Source organism: Bacillus rossius, chromosome 2 (genome assembly GCF_032445375.1).
Source record: "Bacillus rossius redtenbacheri isolate Brsri chromosome 2, Brsri_v3, whole genome shotgun sequence".
NCBI lineage: Eukaryota > Metazoa > Arthropoda > Insecta > Phasmatodea > Bacillidae > Bacillus > Bacillus rossius.
Genome location: NC_086331.1, coordinates 68442608 through 68468640, shown reverse-complemented (window position 1 = coordinate 68468640; position 26033 = coordinate 68442608).

Here is a 26033-nt window from a genome sequence, read left to right as displayed (position 1 = left end):
TCCAGAAACTCTGTCAAGAAGAGGTGGACTATGTCTGTAAAGGTTCTGGCTGGACTCTGTCTAGTATATACCGATTGGAGCTAAGAATTAGTCATTTCACACCGCTGCGGAACTAAATGATTATAAGATTGCTGGCTTTCGCAAATGATCCTGTAGTAGAATAGAAATTATGTAATAAATATTATGTTTGTAAAATAACTTTTGGTGTTTAATTCCTCGAACCTGTTACTATTATGTTAAATTGATGTTATATTTAATTTTTTTGCATCGTCCTAGATCGTACCAAGGACCTTAGTCGACCTAATCGATCAGTATATAGATTACAAATTCATTTAATGAATTTTGGAATTTTTCCCGAATTTCTAGCTAAATAATTATGGATTTTCAAGATGGCGGCCAAATGACAATATGTCGGGTGTCACAGCAATAATAAATGATTACTGCACTCTAGCGGATAAGAATTAAACTAACATGACGTCAGCGCACTCTCGCCGACGATACACTGATGATGGCTTCCAGCAGACGAGGACAAGATGGCGGACATGACGTCATACTACCTGACGATATATATATGCTTTGAAAAAAAAAGTGGAGGGAGTCAGTATGCCTGCGTCCACCACGGGGGAAGGATCGGTCGTCATTTTTTAATTTTTTTGCCTCTGTCGGGTTCGAACCAAGGACTCCGAGCTCCGTGTCGTTAATGTTTGTTTTTTATAAATATTTTATTAAATTTATATTTTTTAAATTTTTTTTATAATTTTTAAATTTTTTTTATTAAAATCGGATAATAAATTTAAAGATGGCGGCCGTAACGGAAATTGCAACGGTGACGTCATAATTCAAAATGTCGGATAACACAATGCCGGAATTTTCTAGAAAACGAAATGACGTCATCCAAGATGGCGGATCCAAGATGGCCGTCGGGGTCAAGGTTAAAGGTCAAGGTCACATCCTGATAGAGGCTTAACTGAGGCTTGAGTTAAGGATGCTTAAGCCTCTATCAGGACATTTCTAGCCGTTGGGATTTTTAAGGAATAAAACGGGAAATTTTCCCTCGAAACGGGAATTTTTCCCTCGAAAACGGGAAATTTTTTCTTAAAACGGGAAATTTTGAGTCATTTTGAGTCAATTTTGAGGAATTTTGAGGAATTTTTGCCGCCGTGACGTCACAAATCCAAGATGGCGGACCGACAATCTCAATCCACCGCCTGAGGCCTGTTTCCGGACCGGCCAATATATACTACTATCATCCTATCAAAATTCAAATACCTCGTAAAAATTTGTATAAGAAAAAACAAAAAACTGTGCAAGTATCAAAGCCTTCGAACTTAATTCATGTGTAAAATTGTGTACTGATGCCATGTAACGATGAGAAAAAACATTTTTTTTTGAAAAAATTAAACAAAAGTAATTTAATAAACTCTTTTATTTCCAAATAACGTCGAACGCAACCATCGTAATTAAAAGATTCCTAAAGAACATTGTTTGTCTTTTTTTTTTTTTTACGTTTCTCTGTGTGCTTAGCCGGACCACACATACAACGTAAAAAAGTGTTGATATACAGTAAAATGCAGAATTATTAAAAGTTCTGTTCTGCCACATAGTCGGATATAAGTATTATTTAATTCTAATATTGAAACTGTGCCTTCGGACAACTGACCATAAGCTGTTCATGGTAAAGTGAGCATTTTCAGGTTTTCTACAAACTTCAACCACTTATTTATATTAAATAAAACACCTTGAAGGGACTATTTAATCATTGTGTATATTTTTTACTGCTGTAAAAGTTATGAGTTTAATGCATGAGGTCACTGGTATGGGTTTATTTCTTACAATCGCTGGATAGATGACTTTTCCAAAGTGCTTTCTTTACAGCAAACAGCTAATAGTCGTCACTAATACTCAGTCTATAATATGGAAACCGACGATATTTTTTTCTTAGAATAAACATGAGTTGTACAGAATATCAGGTAATTCTACATTAATTTATTGTGAAAATTTAGTTAAAAATATACTCTTCGGTAAAACGGAGTATCTATTGTTGAGAACAAGTACATATATCCGTTAGATAAAGGCGGTTTAATGACAACTAATGTTACCATGTCTCTCGCTAGAGTTCCTTGAGAGGGTTCACAATACCCACTGATAACAGTTGTTAAAAAAATGCGATCTACCGGTTCCTCTGTAGCTCGGCGATTGGCATCCCAATACTGCGTCCAATGCACGCTGCATGCATTCAACATGCAGAAAATATGAACCAACCGAAGAAAAGGGGGGATGGTTGGCAGCAAACTTATAACAAGGTTTTTGTAATTTTTTTTTGGCCTGAAATGAATTTTCCTAATCTAGCGACTTTTATGTATATTTTCTCTTTTCTCGTAAATGAAGGACTTGACGACTTGTTTTCGACAGTATTTATTGAACCTACTATGTAAGGTTCGTGTGGTGCAGTTCGTATTTGCAAAGTATCTGACAATCTGTACAAGGCCTATGTCACTCACTATTCTTTCAAGTCAATCGAATCTGCAAGACAACTTTCCCTAATAGGTAAATTTCTTGGATACCGAGGGTCTGCTATTTCAGGAAGTAAATGTCCGATGTAAAATTTTGTTAACTGACTAACCATCTTAATTTCCTAGAAATTATCATTCCGTGCAATTATTTCTGTGACAAAGCCACGAGGAGTCCATATAACAAAATTGCAGAAGTCTCGTCGTGCGATATTAAGTTGACTCTGAATTTGGTACATGTAATCGTGGTTTTCTTTAAGTTTCACTTTTCCGTCCTCCAAAGTGCAATATGTTATCTTCTTTGCGATAATCGCAGCTTGCGGAGTAAGGTTCTCAGCAATGGCTGGGCACTTTACTTCCACGATTGAATCATCGCCGATGAGACCATCAGGCGTGGCTGCTAACCAGGGAAAATCTTTATCAACGAAGAGTCCGGCTTCATTCGCCATTTAACCTAACAAGTTTTCCAGACTCTCGATTGCTAAAGGCTCTTTTTCGTTGCCATATCTTGTAGTGTTTGTTCCTCTGAAATCACTATACAGTTTTGGCACGAGGTGTAGAACTTCTCATTTTACATATTCTGCCAAATGATGAAGCTGTTAATCGTTTGCATCGTTCTATTATCCACAGACTACAGTTAGCTTGGGCAACTGTACTTGCTTGTAGTGAATCTCTTCCTTCATCATCAAGGGTAAGTGATTTTAAGAATGAGTCATTCTTCTCATTGAAATCAGCAGAACTTAAATCGGGCATGTTGGATTGAAGCCCATAATGACTGTTAGGACAACTCATTACTAGACGCTTGCGTTTGCCTTTCCTAGGTTTATCTTGGCACCTTTTGCGTCGCTTTGAAGCTGAATTTTCCTTGCGTTGAAGGTTTAATTTACAGATTTTTCCTGGACTGGATTTTGTCATACTCTTGTGGATAACCTCTTGTGTTCTTCCTTCACTATTGACATTAATAGTAGTATATAATAGGGCATACTAGATCAGGCCTCAGGCGGTGGAGCCGAGAGCCGGCTCCGCCATATTGGATTGTGACGTCACGGCGGCCATCTTGAATGGTTGTGACCTTGACCTTTGACCTTGACCTTGAATTTGATCCTCAAAAATCGCCAAAATCCGCCAAAATTGGGCAAAATTTGCCCAAAATTCCTCAAAAATCGCCAAAATTAGCATTTCTGTGGAAAAAAGTTCCGCCAAAAAATCTCAAAAAATTCCACAAATTAAAAATTTCTCATTTCGAGGGAAAAATTTCCCGTTTCGAGGGAAAAATTCCCGTTTTTAGTCCTTAAAAATCCCAGCGGCTGAAAATTCCTAAAACTGGCTTAAGCATCCTTAACGCAAGCCTCAGTTAAGCCATTTCTAGGAATAAGGATACCATGACCGCCATCTTGGATTATGTCGTCACCGTTGCAATTTTCGTTACGGTCGCCATCTTTAACTTTTTTACTATCCGATTTTAATAAAAAAATTAAAATTTATTAAAAAATCCAAATAATAAAAATTTAATAAAAATATTTAAAAAGCATACTTTTTCGACACGGAGCTCGGAGTCCTCGCTTCGAACCCGACGAATGCAAAAAAAATAAAAATGACGACCGATCCTTCCCTCGTGTTGGGTGCTGGCAGACTGACTCCCACCACTTTTTATCATCATCTAGTATGACGTCATGGCCGCCATCTTGTCTTCGATGCTGGAAGCCATCTCATTGTATCGTCGGCTAGAGTGCGCCGATGACATGTTAGTTTAATTCGTATCCGCTAGAGTGCAGTAATAATTTATTACTGTGACACCCGCCATCTTGTCATTTAGCCGCCATCTTGAAAATCCGTAATTATTTAGCTAGAAATTCGGGAAAAGTTCCAAAATTCATTAAATAAATCACTCATTAATTTACATATTTATTCGATCGATTCCCGTCCTCGGTTCGATACCCGATCGTTGCAATAATGTTTAATGTTATGTAAAAAAATAATTTAAATAAACCATGTTCAACATTCGTAAAGAGACTCTAAATCCTCTACGACCACCATCCTATCAGACATCAAGACCACCATATTGGAAATGTGTAATTTTAATGCTAGAAATTCGGGAAAAAGTTCAGAAATCATTAAATAAATTTCCGATCAATATACTGATTAATTACATCGACTAAGGTCCTTGGTACGATCTAGGATGATGCAAAAAAAAATTAAATATAACTTCAATTTAACATAATAGTAACAGGTTCAAGGAATTAAACACCGCAAGTTCTTTTACAAACATAATATTTATTACATAATTTCTATTCTACTACAGGATCACTTACGAAAGCCAGCAATCTTATAATCATTTAGTTCCGCAGCGGTGTGAAATGACTAATTCTTAGCTCCAATCGGTTTATACTAGACAGAGTCCAGCCAGAACCTTTACAGACATAGTCCACCTCTTCTTGACAGAGTTTCTGGATACCGTTTTTAACAGTTTGCTTCACATCGTTAGAACTGTAAATTACTGCAGCCGATGTCTTGAATGCACACTTCTTCACTTTGTCATCGAACGGATATGGCTTTCTATATATACAGTCCAACCACAAGTTATATTTCAAAGGTCCGTTTGTTGCTACATCATCAGTAAGCTGATTGATTATCTTCTGTCTGATATCGTCAAGAAAATTACAAATGTCCTTCGACTCACCGAACGTATTTAGATAATAGTAGTCCTTCAATGTTCCACGAAATGCAGACTGCGCCAAGTAGAAGCCATTATCGTTCACTTGTAATGCTCCGAACACAGTCTTAGGTTTAGTTCCATGTTCAGACGTCATACCAATCGGTTGCTGCACATCGGTTTTTTTGGTTGTACGCTTTCGTGTCTCCAATCTAAAGCGAGGAGTCGAAATGTCGGCAGGTAGTTCAGCAGTAGGAGCACAGACTCCACCTTTACATTTTTTCGCATGATGTCGCAAACTGTCAATTCGAGTAAACCATTTAAGGCACTCATCACATCGAAACTTCATGCGAGAAGGATTCTTCGTGCATTTGCTCCGCTCATGTCTTCGTGCATCATGGGAAAATGCGAACGACGTATCACAGTAGCTGCAAGGATACCATGGTGATGAAGACGATCCTTTCAGACCCGATCCAGATACTGACGTTGCCGCAGTTGCACCATCTCCAGGCATACTCTTATGAACATCAATGCATCGTTGTTGCGCCGAAACCTTTACTTTCTGCCGAACAGCAGGACCTTTGCATGCCTTCATGTGCGTTTTCATATTATCTTTTCTGGCAAACTGCTTATGACATTTCTCACAAACATTTTACGATATAGGTTCTTGGCACATTCGCTCCTCTCGTGTCGCCGAGCATTGCTGTTGTTTGAGAAAATCTTGTCGCAGTAACAGCACCGATGTTCGCTAGTTGTCAAATCAGCATCCATTGAAGTCTCCATTGATGGCGAACCAGCGTTCGCCGAGTTTCCCTGTGCAGCCAGCACTAGAGGCATTAAAGTCTCTTCTGCTGGCGGTACCACGTCTGTTGAAGTCTCCTCCAGTGTTGACATCGACGTTGCCAACGGGATCTGCTCCACCATCGTCGACGCTGACGTCAAGGTTCCCGCAGTCGATGGTACAACCTCCATCGAGTTCGTCGTTAAAGTCGATAAAGATGCCATCGAGTTCGCAAGAACAGGTAATTACGTGATTAATGCACCAGAAGAAACAAACTAGGTGATCCTTACACCGACGACGTCAGTAACAAACTAAGCATCCTGTTGTCTAGAGCTCGCTTATATATACATGCACCGTATGGAATAATACGCTAGTCAAATCAAGAACCATTTACAATAATACTAGAGTCAAAACAACATTAAAAATAGAAGCACCGACAACGAAAAGGCAGCACATTTGGAAGCACCGACAACGAAAAGGCAGCACATTTGGAAGCACCGACAACGAAAAGGCAGCACATTTGGAAGCACCGACAACGAAAAGGCAGCACATTTGGAAGCACCGACAATGAAATGGCAGCACATTTGGAAGCACCGACTACGAAAAGGCAGCACATTTGGAAGCACCGTCACGAAAAGGCAGCACATTTGGAAGCACCGACAACGTAAAGGCAGCACATTTGGAAGCACCGACAACGAAAAGGCAGCACATTCGGAAGCACCGAAAACGAAAAGGCAGCACATTTCGGAAGCACCGACAACGAAAAGGCAGCACATTTGGAAGCACCGACAATGAAATGGCAGCACATTTGGAAGCACCGACTACGAAAAGGCAGCACATTTGGAAGCACCGTCACGAAAAGGCAGCACATTTGGAAGCACCGACAACGTAAAGGCAGCACATTTGGAAGCACCGACAACGAAAAGGCAGCACATTTGGAAGCACCGAAAACGAAAAGGCAGCACATTTGGAAGCACCGACAACGAAAAGGCAGCACATTTGGAAGCACCGACAACGAAAAGGCAGCACATTTGGAAGCACCGACAACGAAAAGGCAGCACATTTGGAAGCACCGACAACGGAAAGGCAGCACATTTGGAAGCACCGAAAACGAAAAGGCAGCACATTTGGAAGCACCGACAACGGAAAGGCAGCACATTTGGAAGCACTGACAACGAAAAGGCAGCACATTTGGAAGCACCGACAACGAAAAGGCAGCACATTTGGAAGCACCGACTACGAAAAGGCAGCACATTTGGAAGCACCGACTACGAAAAGGCAGCACATTTGGAAGCACCGACAACGAAAAGGCAGCACATTTGGAAGCACCGACAACGAAAAGGCAGCACATTTGGAAGCACCGACAACGAAAAGGCAGCACATTTGGAAGCACCGACAATGAAATGGCAGCACATTTGGAAGCACCGACTACGAAAAGGCAGCACATTTGGAAGCACCGTCACGAAAAGGCAGCACATTTGGAAGCACCGACAACGTAAAGGCAGCACATTTGGAAGCACCGACAACGAAAAGGCAGCACATTTGGAAGCACCGAAAACGAAAAGGCAGCACATTTGGAAGCACCGACAACGAAAAGGCAGCACATTTGGAAGCACCGACAATGAAATGGCAGCACATTTGGAAGCACCGACTACGAAAAGGCAGCACATTTGGAAGCACCGTCACGAAAAGGCAGCACATTTGGAAGCACCGACAACGTAAAGGCAGCACATTTGGAAGCACCGACAACGAAAAGGCAGCACATTTGGAAGCACCGAAAACGAAAAGGCAGCACATTTGGAAGCACCGACAACGTAAAGGCAGCACATTTGGAAGCACCGACAACGTAAAGGCAGCACATTTGCAAGCACCGACTACGAAAAGGCAGCACATTTGGAAGCACCGTCATCGAAAAGGCAGCACATTTGGAAGCACCGACAACGTAAAGGCAGCACATTTGGAAGCACCGACAATGTAAAGGCAGCAAATTTGGAAGCACCAACAACGAAAAGGCAGCACATTTGGAAGCACCGCCAACGAAAAGGCAGCACATTTTGGATGCATTATCGAATAAGGAAGCACATTTGGAAGCTCCATCAACTAAAAAAGGCAAAAAGGAAGCACAAGTTACGAGATCTAAGTCTTAGTAAGAAATCATAATACAAGAAATAAAAACATTACATTCTTATAATTTAAATTATTTATTTTATTGCTTTACATTATACAAATGCAAGTAAAACATGTCAATATTGTATGTAGCCAGCATTCCTCAGTTCCTTGAGTATGAAGGATATTTCTTTGATGCACGAATAGTTTCCTGCACAAAGCGAACCATGTAGATGTCTTAGCCGGTCAACCAATATGTTTGGATCTTTCCATGATGTGTAATCATTCTCTTCTACCACCATCTTCCTTGCACCTTTATAATAAATATTATGATCTCTGGTGTCTTCCGTTTTACCACCAACCTCAGGGTAACTTTCATGTTGGAGACGGTGATCATCACAAGCTTGATCAGATTTATTTAATATATCACGTCGTTTCCATCGTTTCGGTCTCAGGACACCGCCACATTCTTCGATCTTGGCAGCTTTAGGTGCTTCATCATAGTCTATGTCTTTGTCAACAGCCTCAGAGTCACTGTAACAATCACCGTAGAAGGAATCGTCTTCACCCAATTTACCGTAATAATTCGATGTTGATGATGTTGAAGTTTCTTCATCGTCTTCATGCTTCCTTTTTAGGAGTCCATCATTTTTACAAAGTAGGAAAGATCTACTTGAATTCGGCTGGAATATATTCTCACTTTTCACGTTAAGTATTCTTCCACTGTCTTCATTCTTCCTTAAATCATCAACCTTCTTCAATTTAAGTTCTTTGTCGAGATCGGAAGAGCCAAGAAATTTATTGTCGTAATGCAGATCACTCTTCCTTAGACTAGTAGATTCATCGTTGTCCTCTAGCTTGTACGCAGGCTTGGCGCTACAAGTTCTGCCATGTCTTTTTAGACTCTCTCTCCGCGTAAACGACTTGCTACATCGAACACAACTTATCATATTGCGCAGTGGATTTTTAACACAGTCATTCTTCTCGTGTTGTCTTTTATTCTTTCTCAAGATAAACTCTTTACTGCAAAACTTACACCTATGTTCTTTCGATACAGCGTCAGATCCCAAATCGGAATTCATATTAGTTACTGAGACTAATGCCAGATACCAATTGAGTGTTTTAAATTAGATTCAATACTTAAATATAAATTTTTTCATATTTTATCAGCGAGAATTAATATATCTCATGCAAAAGTACTTTATGCATGTAGTTCTGCTTTTCAACAACAGATGTCGCCACATGTTGCTTGCAGGTAAATAATATTTAGTTATTTTATGCGGGATGCGGGATGCTCACTATCGATCGCAAAAGAAGGATGGCTTCGTTAGACTCCAAGGAAAAGGAAGTTCGTCTTGCATGTTGGTGCTAAACAGATGTCTCATGGCGTAATATTAATTTGACTGAGTAATGATATTTGTTAATTCCACCTGATAAAAATATTGCAAGTTTTGATTTAGTAGCAGAAATTATCGAATTAAATGTAACTCCAGATAAAATGACATGTCTCATTAGAACAAAAAAAATCCATGCAGAGAGCGGTTTCTCAGAATAGTCAGAAACACTTGAAGAAACCACAGGAATGATTGCAAGAACACGGGAAAAACCATCAATATATTGTCAAGAATAATCAGGAGCACACTGAGGAAACCACCATAATATTAACAATAATAATCGGAAGCACACGGAGAAAACCATCATAATATTGACCAGATTAATCGGAAGCACACAGAGAAAACCACTACATGTTTTCTTTGATATCATAAAATTACAAGAAAAAATATTTAAAAATAAAAATAAATTAATAAAAAATTAAAAAAAATTAAAAAATTCATAAATTTCTGGCTTGTACAAGAACTCTATCTTTGCTCAACAATGATAAGTTTACAAGCTAGCAGAAACTGTTTATGCATTTTTTAAATTTTTTTAATTTTTTATTAATTTATTTTTATTTTTAAATATTTTTTCTTGTAATTTTATGATATCAAAGAAAACATGTAGTGGTTTTCTCTGTGTGCTTCCGATTAATCTGGTCAATATTTAGTGGTTTTCTCCGTGTGCTTCCGATTATTATTGTTAATATTATGGTGGTTTCCTCAGTGTGCTCCTGATTATTCTTGACAATATTTTGATGGTTTTTCCCGTGTTCTTGCAATCATTCCTGTGGTTTCTTCAAGTGTTTCTGACTATTCTGAGAAACCGCTCTCTGCATGGATTTTTTTTGTTCTAATCTGACATGTCATTTTATCTGGAGTTACATTTAATTCGATAATTTCTGCTACTAAATCAAAACTTGCAATATTTTTATCAGGTGGAATTAACAAATATCATTACTCAGTCAAATTAATATTACGCCATGAGACATCTGTTTAGCACCAACATGCAAGACGAACTTCCTTTTCCTTGGAGTCTAACGAAGCCATCCTTCTTTTGCGATCGATAGTGAGCATCCCGCATCCCGCATAAAATAACTAAATATTATTTACCTGCAAGCAACATGTGGCGACATCTGTTGTTGAAAAGCAGAACTACATGCAAAAAATAATTTGCATGAGATATATTAATTCTCGCTGATGAAAGATGAAAAAATTTATATTTAAGTATTGAATCTAATTTAAAACACTCAATTGGTATCTGGCATTAGTCTCAGTAACTAATATGAATTCCGATTTGGGATCTGACGCTGTATCGAAAGAACATAGGTGTAAGTTTTGCAGTAAAGAGTTTATCTTGAGAAAGAATAAAAGACAACACGAGAAGAATGACTGTGTTAAAAATCCACTGCGCAATATGATAAGTTGTGTTCGATGTAGCAAGTCGTTTACGCGGAGAGAGAGCCTAAAAAGACATGGCAGAACTTGTAGCGCCAAGCCTGCGTACAAGCTAGAGGACAACGATGAATCTACTAGTCTAAGGAAGAGTGATCTGCATTACGACAATAAATTTCTTGGCTCTTCCGATCTCGACAAAGAACTTAAATTGAAGAAGGTTGATGATTTAAGGAAGAATGAAGACAGTGGAAGAATCCTTAACGTGAAAAGTGAGAATATATTCCAGCCGAATTCAAGTAGATCTTTCCTACTTTGTAAAAATGATGGACTCCTAAAAAGGAAGCATGAAGACGATGAAGACACTTCAACATCATCAACATCGAATTATTACGGTAAATTGGGTGAAGACGATTCCTTCTACAGTGATTGTTACAGTGACTCTGAGGCTGTTGACAAATACATAGACTATGATGAAGCACCTAAAGCTGCCAAGATCGAAGAATGTGGCGGTGTCCTGAGACCGAAACGATGGAAACGACGTGATATATTAAATAAATCTGATCAAGCTTGTGATGATCACCGTCTCCAACATGAAAGTTACCCTGAGGTTGGTGGTAAAACGGAAGACACCAGAGATCATAATATTTATTATAAAGGTGCAAGGAAGATGGTGGTAGAAGAGAATGATTACACATCATGGAAAGATCCAAACATATTGGTTGACCGGCTAAGACATCTACATGGTTCGCTTTGTGCAGGAAACTATTCGTGCATCAAAGAAATATCCTTCATACTCAAGGAACTGAGGAATGCTGGCTACATACAATATTGACATGTTTTACTTGCATTTGTATAATGTAAAGCAATAAAATAAATAATTTAAATTATAAGAATGTAATGTTTTTATTTCCTGTATTGTGATTTCTTACTAAGACTTAGATCTCGTAACTTGTGCTTCCTTTTTGCCTTTTTTAGTTGATGGAGCTTCCAAATGTGCTTCCTTATTCGATAATGCATCCAAAATGTGCTGCCTTTTCGTTGGCGGTGCTTCCAAATGTGCTGCCTTTTCGTTGTCGGTGCTTCCAAATGTGCTGCCTTTACGTTGTCGGTGCTTCCAAATGTGCTGCCTTTACGTTGTCGGTGCTTCCAAATGTGCTGCCTTTTCGATGACGGTGCTTCCAAATGTGCTGCCTTTTCGTAGTCGGTGCTTCCAAATGTGCTGCCATTTCATTGTCGGTGCTTCCAAATGTGCTGCCTTTTCGTTGTCGGTGCTTCCAAATGTGCTGCCTTTTCGTTGTCGGTGCTTCCAAATGTGCTGCCTTTTCGTTGTCGGTGCTTCCAAATGTGCTGCCTTTTCGTTGTCGGTGCTTCCAAATGTGCTGCCTTTTCGCAGTCGGTGCTTCCAAATGTGCTGCCTTTTCGTAGTCGGTGCTTCCAAATTTGCTGCCTTTTCGTTGTCGGTGCTTCCAAATGTGCTGCCTTTTCGTTGTCGGTGCTTCCAAATGTGCTGCCTTTCCGTTGTCGGTGCTTCCAAATGTGCTGCCTTTTCGTTGTCGGTGCTTCCAAATGTGCTGCCTTTCCGTTGTCGGTGCTTCCAAATGTGCTGCCTTTTCGTTGTCGGTGCTTCCAAATGTGCTGCCTTTTCGTTGTCGGTGCTTCCAAATGTGCTGCCTTTTCGTTTTCGGTGCTTCCAAATGTGCTGCCTTTTCGTTGTCGGTGCTTCCAAATGTGCTGCCTTTTCGTTGTCGGTGCTTCCGAAATGTGCTGCCTTTTCGTTTTCGGTGCTTCCAAATGTGCTGCCTTTTCGTTGTCGGTGCTTCCAAATGTGCTGCCTTTACGTTGTCGGTGCTTCCAAATGTGCTGCCTTTTCGTGACGGTGCTTCCAAATGTGCTGCCTTTTCGTAGTCGGTGCTTCCAAATGTGCTGCCATTTCATTGTCGGTGCTTCCAAATGTGCTGCCTTTTCGTTGTCGGTGCTTCCAAATGTGCTGCCTTTTCGTTGTCGGTGCTTCCAAATGTGCTGCCTTTTCGTTGTCGGTGCTTCTATTTTTAATGTTGTTTTGACTCTAGTATTATTGTAAATGGTTCTTGATTTGACTAGCGTATTATTCCATACGGTGCATGTATATATAAGCGAGCTCTAGACAACAGGATGCTTAGTTTGTTACTGACGTCGTCGGTGTAAGGATCACCTAGTTTGTTTCTTCTGGTGCATTAATCACGTAATTACCTGTTCTTGCGAACTCGATGGCATCTTTATCGACTTTAACGACGAACTCGATGGAGGTTGTACCATCGACTGCGGGAACCTTGACGTCAGAGTCGACGATGGTGGAGCAGATCCCGTTGGCAACGTCGATGTCAACACTGGAGGAGACTTCAACAGACGTGGTACCGCCAGCAGAAGAGACTTTAATGCCTCTAGTGCTGGCTGCACAGGGAAACTCGGCGAACGCTGGTTCGCCATCAATGGAGACTTCAATGGATGCTGATTTGACAACTAGCGAACATCGGTGCTGTTACTGCGACAAGATTTTCTCAAACAACAGCAATGCTCGGCGACACGAGAGGAGCGAATGTGCCAAGAACCTATATCGTAAAATGTTTGTGAGAAATGTCATAAGCAGTTTGCCAGAAAAGATAATATGAAAACGCACATGAAGGCATGCAAAGGTCCTGCTGTTCGGCAGAAAGTAAAGGTTTCGGCGCAACAACGATGCATTGATGTTCATAAGAGTATGCCTGGAGATGGTGCAACTGCGGCAACGTCAGTATCTGGATCGGGTCTGAAAGGATCGTCTTCATCACCATGGTATCCTTGCAGCTACTGTGATACGTCGTTCGCATTTTCCCATGATGCACGAAGACATGAGCGGAGCAAATGCACGAAGAATCCTTCTCGCATGAAGTTTCGATGTGATGAGTGCCTTAAATGGTTTACTCGAATTGACAGTTTGCGACATCATGCGAAAAAATGTAAAGGTGGAGTCTGTGCTCCTACTGCTGAACTACCTGCCGACATTTCGACTCCTCGCTTTAGATTGGAGACACGAAAGCGTACAACCAAAAAAACCGATGTGCAGCAACCGATTGGTATGACGTCTGAACATGGAACTAAACCTAAGACTGTGTTCGGAGCATTACAAGTGAACGATAATGGCTTCTACTTGGCGCAGTCTGCATTTCGTGGAACGTTGAAAGACTACTATTATCTAAATACGTTCGGTGAGTCGAAGGACATTTGTAATTTTCTTGACGATATCAGACAGAAGATAATCAATCAGCTTACTGATGATGTAGCAACAAACGGACCTTTGAAATATAACTTGTGGTTGGACTGTATATATGGAAAGCCATGTCCGTTCGATGACAAAGTGAAGAAGTGTGCATTCAAGACATCGGCTGCAGTAATTTACAGTTCTAACGATGTGAAGCAAACTGTTAAAAACGGTATCCAGAAACTCTGTCAAGAAGAGGTGGACTATGTCTGTAAAGGTTCTGGCTGGACTCTGTCTAGTATAAACCGATTGGAGCTAAGAATTAGTCATTTCACACCGCTGCGGAACTAAATGATTATAAGATTGCTGGCTTTCGTAAGTGATCCTGTAGTAGAATAGAAATTATGTAATAAATATTATGTTTGTAAAAGAACTTGCGGTGTTTAATTCCTCGAACCTGTTACTATTATGTTAAATTGTAGTTATATTTAATTTTTTTTTGCATCATCCTAGATCGTACCAAGGACCTTAGTCGATCTAATTAATCAGTATATTGATCGGAAATTTATTTAATGATTTCTGAACTTTTTCCCGAATTTCTAGCATTAAAATTACACATTTCCAATATGGTGGTCTTGATGTCTGATAGGATGGTGGTAGTAGAGGATTTAGAGTCTCTTTACGAATGTTGAACATGGTTTATTTAAATTATTTTTTTACATAACATTAAACATTATTGCAACGATCGGGTATCGAACCGAGGACGGGAATCGATCGAATAAATATGTAAATTAATAAGTGATTTATTTAATGAATTTTGGAACTTTTCCCGAATTTCTAGCTAAATAATAACGGATTTTCAAGATGGCGGCTAAATGCCAAGATGGCGGGTGTCACAGTAATAAATTATTACTGCACTCTAGCGGATACGAATTAAACTAACATGTCATCGGCGCACTCTAGCCCACGATACAATGATGATGGCTTCCAGCATCGAAGACAAGATGGCGGCCATGACGTCATACTAGATGATGATAAAAAGTGGTGGGAGTCAGTCTGCCAGCACCCAACACGAGGGAAGGATCGGTCGTCATTTTTATTTTTTTTGCATTCGTCGGGTTCGAAGCGAGGACTCCGAGCTCCGTGTCGAAAAAGTATGCTTTTTAAATATTTTTATTAAATTTTTATTATTTGGATTTTTTAATAAATTTTAATTTTTTTTATTAAAATCGGATAGTAAAAAAGTTAAAGATGGCGACCGTAACGAAAATTGCAATGGTGACGACATAATCCAAGATGGCGGTCATGGTATCCTTATTCCTAGAAATGGCTGAACTGAGGCTTGCGTTAAGGATGCTTAAGCCAGTTTTAGGAATTTTCAGCCGCTGGGATTTTTAAGGACTAAAAACGGGAATTTTTCCCTCGAAACGGGAAATTTTTTCCTCGAAATGAGAAATTTTTAATTTGTGGAATTTTTTGAGATTTTTTGGCGGAACTTTTTTCCACAGAAATGCTAATTTTGGCGATTTTTGAGGAATTTTGGGCAAATTTTGCCCAATTTTGGCGGATTTTGGCGATTTTTGAGGATCAAATTCAAGGTCAAGGTCAAAGGTCAAGGTCACAACCATTCAAGATGGCCGCCGTGACGTCACAATCCAATATGGCGGAGCCGGCTCTCGGCTCCACCGCCTGAGGCCTGATCTAGTATGCCCTATTATATACTACTATTAATCACTGACAAATTACCTCTCGTATTATATCCTCCACGAAGAGAATGGTTAACTCTCTTGCCAGCGACGTATTTGCAGACAACAGCATTGAAGGATTCGGCCATGTTGGTTGAAACTCTGTGAATGAGGCTGGATGCATGAGCGGCAACAAGGTTTCTAGCGGATAATATCTCATTCCAAATACCCACGATTTTCAAATTTAGGACGAGGTTTTTCTCATTTTCTTTTGGCCCTTTGCAAAAATATCCTCTCTCTTCGCATTTGCTATGGTCTCCAAAGACATGATATGGACCATTTAGTATGTATTTTTTAAGTTCGTTAATCCTTTGCTGCAAACTTAACGATTTTTGAGCGCTCCTGTACTTCATGGCTCCTGTCACAGCAGCACGTAAACGAAGTTGCTTATCACCATCCAGAGCTCTTCTTGCATGATGTGGAACTGACCCTGTAGCATTCTTTGTCTTTTTACTGGTATCTCTTAGTCGACGAAGGTAGTTTCTAAGAATATGGTTGCAGCACTCAATTTTTGTAATGGTGAAATCTGGTCCACGAGGCTGCGCTTTTGTAAGCTGGGCCATATAACACTGCTGTCCCCATCTACTGCAAATAACACAATACCTATGCATTCAATTGGTCTTTGTTAAAAGATAATAAATTTCAAAAACTACAAGAAATAAATGCATACTTTTTCACTAGCAGGTGAGACATTCAATGGAGAGTGATGAAAACTGATAGAGTAAGATAGAAAATAATCGGTGAGAGGTGTTTTTGTTCAACAAATGTTTAGTTAGAAACCATAGTTACAGGTTTTCATAAGCTTATCCTTTAGAATTGATGAATTTTTTGTTTGTACTCACCTATAATTTGTCCATACTTCAAGTTGTTCATTGACATGCTGTTTTTAAAATCCTCCACAATGATGTCAGCTTCAATTGCAGTTGGTGTTTTAGTCCAGGTTTTATAACAAATATGTTCTTGAAGTGGAATATCCTTACATGCATGTTTTGCACATATGCAGCAGTAAGAGTTCCTTATACTTGCAAACAATACTTTTTTGGTGCGTACTCCAATAATGCATGCCTGAAAAATATTAAAAACGGTTGTAAATGAAGTAAAAAAACTATATTTATGGTGCATACTATATGTATACATAATCATTCACTTACCACTCCAGACAAGGCGTTGTAGTTACTTCCAAACGATCTCTTGCACCAGGCTCCATCAGTTGCTACTGTTATTATTGGTGCACCATTTTCATCAACAGAGCCATTCGAAACTGCCAACTCCCATTATTCTCTTCCAGCAGCTTCCATTTCTTGCCATGCTGCACAGTGTATCACCGACGACAGTCTTTTCTGGTGCCTTTGAAAGGTTTCTTTAGCCATACATAGAATTTCTAATGTGGAAGTAATGTCCCTCATTTGTGTGTAGCCCTGTCCAGTTATCAGCATGCTGCTGACCCAGGCATCATTTATGTTCATACATGATGTATAGAATGGATTCTCTGTACTAAGTCTTTCAGTAGTTCCACACATTGAACACTGAAAGTAGAAAATGCTCTGAATTCTTCGTCGTTCTTCTCTGATCATTTTCATATTGCTAAAAGAGCAGTCAAACATTTTATTGTGATCAGAAATTCTCGAGATTTGAGAAAAAAGACAGTTAACATCTAATATCTTGCATCCATGTAATGGGAATTCTGCCGAGTATTGTTTATTTTGCATGTTTTTTTCCATATATAAGAGTAATATGTTTTAGGGGCTACTGGATCAGGATGCAGGATGTGGAGCCGAGAGCCGGCTCCGCCATCTTGGATTTGTGACGTCACGGCGGCAAAAATTCCTCAAAATTCCTCAAAAATTCCTCAAAATGACTCAAAATTTCCCGTTTTAAGAAAAAATTTCCCGTTTTCGAGGGAAAAATTCCCGTTTCGAGGAAAAATTTCCCGTTTTAGTCCGTAAAAATCCCAGCGGCTAGAAATGTCCTTAAAGAGGCTTAAGCATCCTTAACTCAAGCCTCAGTTAAGCCTCTATCAGGACTTGACCTTGACCTTTGACCTTGACCCCGGCGGCCATTTTGGATCCGCCATCTTAGATCCGCCATTGTGTTCTCGAACATTCCGTCGATGTGTTTTCCGCCATATTGGATGATGACGTCACCGTTGCAATTTTCGTTACGCTCGCCATCTTTAACTTTTTTATTATCCGATTTTAATGAAAATTTTTTTAAAAACTATAAAAAAATTCACTTAATAAAATTTTAATCAAAAATATCGAAAAAACATATATTTACGACACGGAGTTCGGAGTCCTCGGTTCGAACCCGACGAGTGCAAAAAAATTAAAAATGGCGACAGGCTCCTTCCCTCGTGGTGGATGCCGGCATACCGACTCCCAACACTTTTTATCATCATCTAGTATGACGTCATGGCCGCCATCTTCTCTTCGTCCGCTGGAGATCACCATCTTGTTTTCGTCCGCTAGAGTGCGCTGACGCCATGTTAGTTTAGTTATTATCCGCTAGATTGCAGTAATCATTTATTACTGTGACACCCGCCATCTTGAAATTTGGCCGCCATCTTGAAAATCCGTAATTTTAATGCTAGAGATTCGGGAAAAAGTTCAAAATTCATTAAATAAATTTGTAATCTATATACTGATTGAATAGATCGACTAAGGTCCTTGGTTCTATCCCTGACCGATACCAAACAACTTTAATACTTTAAAAAAGTACCACTAAAGTGACAGGTTTGAGAAAATAAAAACGCAGCAAGTTCCTTTAAAAAACTTTTATTACATACTACGCTACTACAAGTTCAAAAAAATACACAGACAAATTACTAAAGTCTTGTGGATTTCTCGACGTCTGCATCTGCCACCCACGTATTAAAGCGAGGTGGAAAGCCCCACCACTTGACGTAGGACAGTCCATTTCTTCGTTTTATAATCTTCTCCACCAAGTACGTATCGGGATACAACGTAGGCTGAATCTCTTCGGCATAGAAGCCGCCATGGATAGGTTTGTGGTCAAAATCTTCGAGGTAGTAGGTCCTAGGCTCTGATTCACGAACATGTGTCACACGGAAAAGTTCTGGACTCCAGTTCGCAGTGAAACCTTTCTCGAAGATACCTTTCTGCTTGGAGATTCGCACAATGTCACCGACGTTAGCTTTACGCTTTCGTGGATCTTTCTTCTTCGTGTTGGAAAACACTGTTTGAAGCAGGCGATTGTCCGTTACGTCCTTTGGCTTCATTTTCGTGGTAGAATGCACCGTGGAATTACACTCGCACTTAACTTTCTCGATAGCATTTTTTATAATGATGATGTAAGCTATCGAGACGTGAAATTAGTTTATTACATTTTATACACTGAAATTGTATTCTTTGAGCATTATTCTGACAGCTGCTTCTTTCATGTCTGCGCGCATTCGTAGGTTTAGTAAAAGATGCGTCACAATATTTGCATTGATGCGCTGTACGCTCTTCATTAATTGATGTCTGGAATGCAGATGGTGAAACTTCAGCTGATGGTGGAACAGCACGCATCGTTGTCTCCTCTGCAGCAGGTATCGGGATCTCCGACGCCATCATCGTTGCTGCCATCGAGGTCCCCGCTGCTGATGGTAAACAGTCTATTCCGGTCGACATAACTAAATCTCACGAAACTTACTGGAGAGAGCACGTCCGTACTGCACCGCGGACAGAGGTGAACTGCGGGTCCAGTCGTCCGAACCTCGCTTATATACCCGTGGTCTACTGGTATACTACATGAGTCAAAATATCGTCTGTATTTAAAATATTTTTATTAGGTACCTAAAAATTGTAGAAATAAAAACCACACGAGTTCAAGTTTTACACATTTATTTATAAAAAGTACACAAATACATATTAGGTTAAGGAATTAAGCATTTTCACTAGCAAAGTCTTTAATGCCGCACGAACTGACTCGTCGACTCCGGTTCCAACTGGTTCGTTGACTCCGGTTCCAACTGGTTCGCCGGTCACGCGATCAGGAACACAGGTTTCCAGCTAGTCATTTTCTGCAACGTCGACAACTCCGACAAGACATGGTCGGTGACGTCTGTGACCACGTCTACGCCTGGGCTTTGGCTCAGTGCCAGTTGGGACAGATTCACTGCCTGAACTGCGACGATGAGACGCACACCGTTTGGACGTCTGCGTAGAAGCATCACAGGTCGCAACAGGTTGCAACACGTCCATGTTTGGTGTTGCACATGCAGACGAGGCGACTACCTCAGCGATGCTAGCAGGAAGGATTGTGTGTGGTCTCATGTGATAGACGGCACAGTTTCCAGGTTCGCAACAATCTACCAGCTGCTGAGTCGGTTCGTAGGACACAGGAAAGTGCGCAAACCGCCAATGCTGAGCGCCTCCATCACAGGTTTCTGTATATGTACGTAGATACCCGGAATCCCAGTAGCTGTACTCGACACTGCTGAAGCTAGGTCTTGCGCACACGTACACGTTAGCAGGATGAAACGCAAACATCTTCTTGCAGGCCGAACGTCAACTGAAGGCACGTACGTAGGTACGCCATTTATATATATGCAGGCTCCTACTAACACTGTGTGTGCCATTTCTGCATTAACTGCGAGTTTGTACAGGCACAGGCACGTTCAAACTTGTCACGTGGCTGCACGTCGTATATTGCACTAAGCTTGCGCAGGGAAGGACAGCCGTATTCGGTCTGTATATCCACAATTTCAGCTGCTCCGACGTCACACAGTTCTCGTAGCCATTTCTTCTGTTCAGGTCCGGCGACGTAGATTATTTCGTTTTGCAGTAGTAAATCTTCAATAGTGTTTTTCACTTGGTGGTACGGAATTTTTCCTTCGTCCCACTCTAGTCCATGATAATATTTACATAGCCATTCATTCGACCGTTTACTTTTTTCGTCTAGTAGTTTCCACGGATACGGGGGGCGGAAGCTGCGGGTTCGAGTCCGGCCGTCGTGAGTGGCGCCAATTTCCTTGAGCACGAATCCGTTTTGGCTCTGGAAACCTTGCAGGTTACAGTAAATCTTGTGGCTAGCAGTGCTCGGTCGTAACTAAATTATTATCGAAAACGAAACAGTATTTATGTCAGAATTTTCACAAGTTTGTCTCGACAATTGTACGATGCAAGCCGATCGTGAAGTATCAGACAAAAAGCATAGGTGTTTGGCGGAATATTTCCGCTAGTCGTTATCTCGATCCTACAGTCGATGATGTTTGAATTTATACGATCATCCTGTTTGGAAACGTCAAACACCATTAACGGTGCCTTGTTCTTGAAACTGTCGGGACTCAGTATCGGTGACTGTATCCGCCCGTAGTAAGCTTGCTGAAACTTGGCATACATTTGATATGCTAGAAGAAATCTTCCACTTTCAAAATCCATGTTCATGTCAACGTACGGATAACTTTCGCTGTTTAAAAATATTTTTACATTAAATATTTGACAGTTATCGAATACGGAGCGACTTACTCCTGCATTGAGCTGTCTTCCGGTCTGAAGCCCAACGATGATGTATCTTGGTTTTTCCGTAGCGAAGCTGGACTTTACTATCCAATTGATACGCTGACTATGAGGCAAGCCGGGATAAGTTTCCAGGCTCCAGGATCGGAATGGCACATCGAAGTTCTTGCCATTTTCTATGTTCTTCAACATCTTGACTCGTTCAACGGTGCTCACTTGGATGTGGGGCAGCATCCACTCGATAGACTGTAGTGTTAGCGAGACATCTTGAGGGTTTTCTGCAGCGACGACAATTGCATTAATGTGCGTGTTGGCTAGAAGCAGTACGAGCTCTTGTTTCGAATTAATGATTATATGCTTGTAGTCCTCAGCGAATCCGAGAAGCATGGACAGAGGAACACAAACTTCGAACTTCCCTTCGGCATAAACCGGAAGCTTATATTCATCCTCGAGAGCCCAACCGGCCATCTTTGCAGCAGACAGTTCATTTGGCGTGAGCGAAAGGTAATTTTTCATAGCAGATGTTATGCCTACATCTCTCGTCTGGTCTACCTCGACGCCATTGAGTACATATGTAATGCGCTCGATTAGGTGAAGAATACCATTGCAGGATATTGATGTCGTTGTCGGGTGCGTACCACCTGCTTTTGTCAGCGTGCCTCTTATACGTAGAAATGACTGCGAAGGTAAAGTACAAATATCTTGGTGCTGTACAGCAATGCGTACTTCCGATGGTAGTGCGTACGGTCCGAGCAGGAAAGGCTGGTACTCGTGCAATTCCATTTTCGTAATGCTGTCATCAAGAATGACCGGATCTTCCACGTTGAGGATTTCGTCTTCCATATTTATTCGGCACTTGTCCAATACTAAGGAGATACTTTATGTTGTCAGGTGTTAACGCACCGATGTCTGGTAGAGAACTGTTTTTATTTACGACATTACGATTTCTTTTATAATTGTTCGGTGTTACGAACTTTATGCCCATCGCTTCAAGTGCAGACGTAATGTAATTTCCTCGTCTTGAAAATTCACAAATCGTCCTCGCTGGTCAACGATTCGGACGACGACTTCGTGTGCGCACTTCACGACGACTGGAACGTAAATGATACTTTGCGGTACTTCTACCAGTTTATATCCTGGCGGGACCATCGGCGAAAACTCGTGCAGCATGTTGCTTAGTCTTCCGTTGAGATACGTTCCACTTGCCAAAATACAGTTTATTCTTATGACATTCACAGGCAAAATGTTTACTGCGCGCGTAGATTCGTACGTTCTTCCTGTATCATACACCTTTGATTCGAATCCGAGCATCGTACCTATGGTCCCAGGTTTCGTAAAGTCGACATTTTCACTGCATGTTAGAATGCTTTTTTGAGTGTTTGGATTTCCACGCAGTTGAAAGTCTACATCCTGTGGTAACATATCCCTGATGTAATTTGCAATGTCATCTATTTCGTAAGAGCCAACAGGTAACCGTATTTCATGAGCGGTCCCATCGCTTTTCAGGAAGCAGATCTTGCAGTTTTCCTCGTCGATATTAGGTATGGCATTATACGTTTGAAAATCTACGAGACCGATACACCATTCTCCGTCTAAATCCAGAGGCGGGAAATGAACCGCCCGCAGCTCAGATGCGTGACCTGTCAAGGTAAGTGTTATCGACATGACTAATAAATTATCGTCACTGCACAACCTTTAAGTAGCAATTTTTATTGGTCAGCTAATTTTTGTTTGTTAAAAAGCGAAGACACAAGTGTCCGCAGTTTGTTTGATTAGGCCTCTGTTCCGTTTCATAATTGTAAAACAACGTAGTGGTCCGACCCAGGTACAACCTAAGTTCTGGCGGAGGTCGTAAATTTCCAAAACTATCGTAGTACTCGGCCATGTTTCCCGTCTTTACATAGGCCACCCAGTGCGTGCCGCGACCCGCCGACGTGTCTAAATTTATGATGGCACGTTCGTGCGTTTTTGGCTTGCTGGGCAAAGTGTCTCGCATAAACACACCGCGGAAATTTGGTATTTGAAGTTTGCGTGCGTACTTTATTAAATCTATATTGGTGAGCGGTCGTTTCGGTAGGGAACTTAGGATTTTTTCATTCGTTTCTTTTCATGCCTCGGCCTGATTTGTGCGGCCATAAGTACAGTCCTGCGCCGTTTTTTTACCGATGGCAATGGCTTCCATGCTGGCATTATGTCGCTGTGCTTCTTTTAACTGCTTGCGTTCATTCTTCGAAGTGTTGACTGCCCGCACTATACCGCTCGTTGCACCGATGAGGCCGCCGAGAACACCCAATGCAGGCAAAAGCAAAGGAAGAAATCCTCCTATAATCTTCTTGTCGAGAGTCTGTAATTTTTGCTTGGCTTTTTGCACGCCTGCACCAGTCTTGCGTTTGGTCTTGCGCGAGTTAGTCTTTGACTTGATGGAGCCGGCTCGATGAGCGCCCAGTCCTAATTTCGTCTTTGCCTTCATAATTTTGGAAACGCCCCACGCTGCGATTTTCTCTCCAAGTTCCGCGTTCGACGATTTACCTATATCTTCGGCTTCCTGTGCCAATATCTCGTCGGCCCGGTGCCTAGATTCCAGATCCTTGCTTAATGAATATGCGATATCGTGCTGCTTGCACTTTTCGTCCAGAGAATTAATTCCCACGTCACCGCGAGCTAACCTTTTCGCTAGTTTAGTCCCGGGGCCGCAAAATCTGTAGCCGGGAATGTGTAGCTCGAATGGTAGGTTGTTTATCAGCGAGTTTACGAGTCCCGCGCCGATGTGTTTTTTGTTCTTACCTCTTCGAGTCATTACGCACAACTGACCAGAAAGTATAAATACGCTTCTTTTATACAATTACTTTAGTACAATGCAGGTCGTCAAGCAAGACGTGTGTTTGCCCGTGCGCATTACGCAAGACGATGTATTTAGTGCGCGTGAATCACGACATGGCTTACTGTTGCCTTCTGCCGTACGATGCATAATGGCGGGTCCGTCCAACTGTGGCAAGACGTGTGTTTTACTGAGTTTACTGGAGGAGCCAAACGGTCTTCGGTTCGAGAACGTTTACTTGTATTCCAAGTCGTTGCAACAGCCAAAGTACCAGCGCTTGGCCGCTGTTCTACAATCTGTGGATGGTCTGGAGTATTTTCCGTTTAGTGATAATACCGATGTTATACCTCCAAACGAAGCAAAGCCTAATTCCGTGTTTGTGTTCGACGATGTAATGTGCGAGAAACAAGGCATAATAAAAGAGTACTTTTCCATGGGCAGACACGCCAAGGTAGACTGCGTTTACCTGTGTCAGACGTACGGTCGTATTCCAAAACATCTCCTACGAGACAACGCGAATGTCATAGTTTTGTTTCGCATGGACGAACTTAATTTACGCCACGCTTACGACGATCACGTAAACACCGACATGACATTCCAGGAATTCAAAGACATGTGCTCCTTGTGTTGGAAAGAAGAACACGGATTCCTAGTTATAGTCAAAGACTGGCCTCTATATAAGGGCAGGTACAGACAGGGTTTCGATCAGTTTATCGCCAAACATGAGTCATAGCATTTCGAAATTCGGCCGTAGCAGTCGAGACTTAGGTACTGCTCTCAAGTCTCATGACGACGTTATCCGCAAATACATTTCGCTACTGGCTCAAAAAGTAGACGTGGTGAAAAAGGAATTACTTGAGTACCTCGTAGCCATAGACCAGCGCGTGGAAGCTTCGGATTCTCGAATTCGCGACATGATCGAAGTATCGAATGCACAAAGACGTGACGATCTGAGGACTTTTCAAAGTAGTCTGAAAGCATCACTATCTCAATCGTCAACAAATTCAGATTTGGCCAAACACAAGAAAGAAGTTTCTGCGAACGAATAAAAAAGTATATAAGGATATCTTGCAATAAGTTTTCAGCCAGTACAATGTCGGACCTGGCCAGTGACCTTCATCGAGCTATACAGTCTGTTCGCGAAAAATATCTACTTGCTAGACGAACCAGACTTGCACGTGAGATGTCAAATGAGGAGATATTTAAACCAATCACTAGTCGTCTCGACGAACTTAAAAACAAGGAAGAACCAGCCATCATTGTGAAGACAGAAGTTGAAGATGAAATGCCGACTGTAAAGAAGAGAAAGTATGAACCAGATCGAGAAGAAGAGGACTTAACGAGTACAGAGTCCATGCACAAGAAAAAAATACCGAAAAAGGGACATCAAGTTAATGCAATGGTCCGACCATACCTGATATCGTTTACGAGCCGGAATAATGACACGACCTACGGAGTGTACAGAAAACATAATAAGTGGTTCCTCGGTGCTAAAGAAATAGACTTTCTACCAGGAAACATCGTGCGCGTAGCAGAGTTTAAAACGCGCGGGACTCTGGGTCTGTACGAATTGCTGTTTCGCAGGGAACCTAAAGGATATTCTCACAACGACTTACAAGAGTACAAAAAACTGCTAGAGCTAACCAATGCACATTTTCGCGATAACGATCGAGATAGTGGTGTATATAAAGACGTAGATCATGAAAAAATGGACATTCTCGCTAATCTCTTCAGTGAACTAACAATACACGGAGAAGGTTTAAAAAAGCTAGAAAGTGGTCAGATATTTGACTATGTATATTGGGACGACCCTAATGAATTAGTTGATCGCCTTAGAATTCTACATGCTTCGCTTAGTGTAGGAAACTATTCGCACATCAACGAAATAGTCTCCATACTTGAAGAACTGAAGGAAGCCGGCTACATACAATGAGTCGAACCGGAATCGCTCGCGAACTTCATGCTCCTGC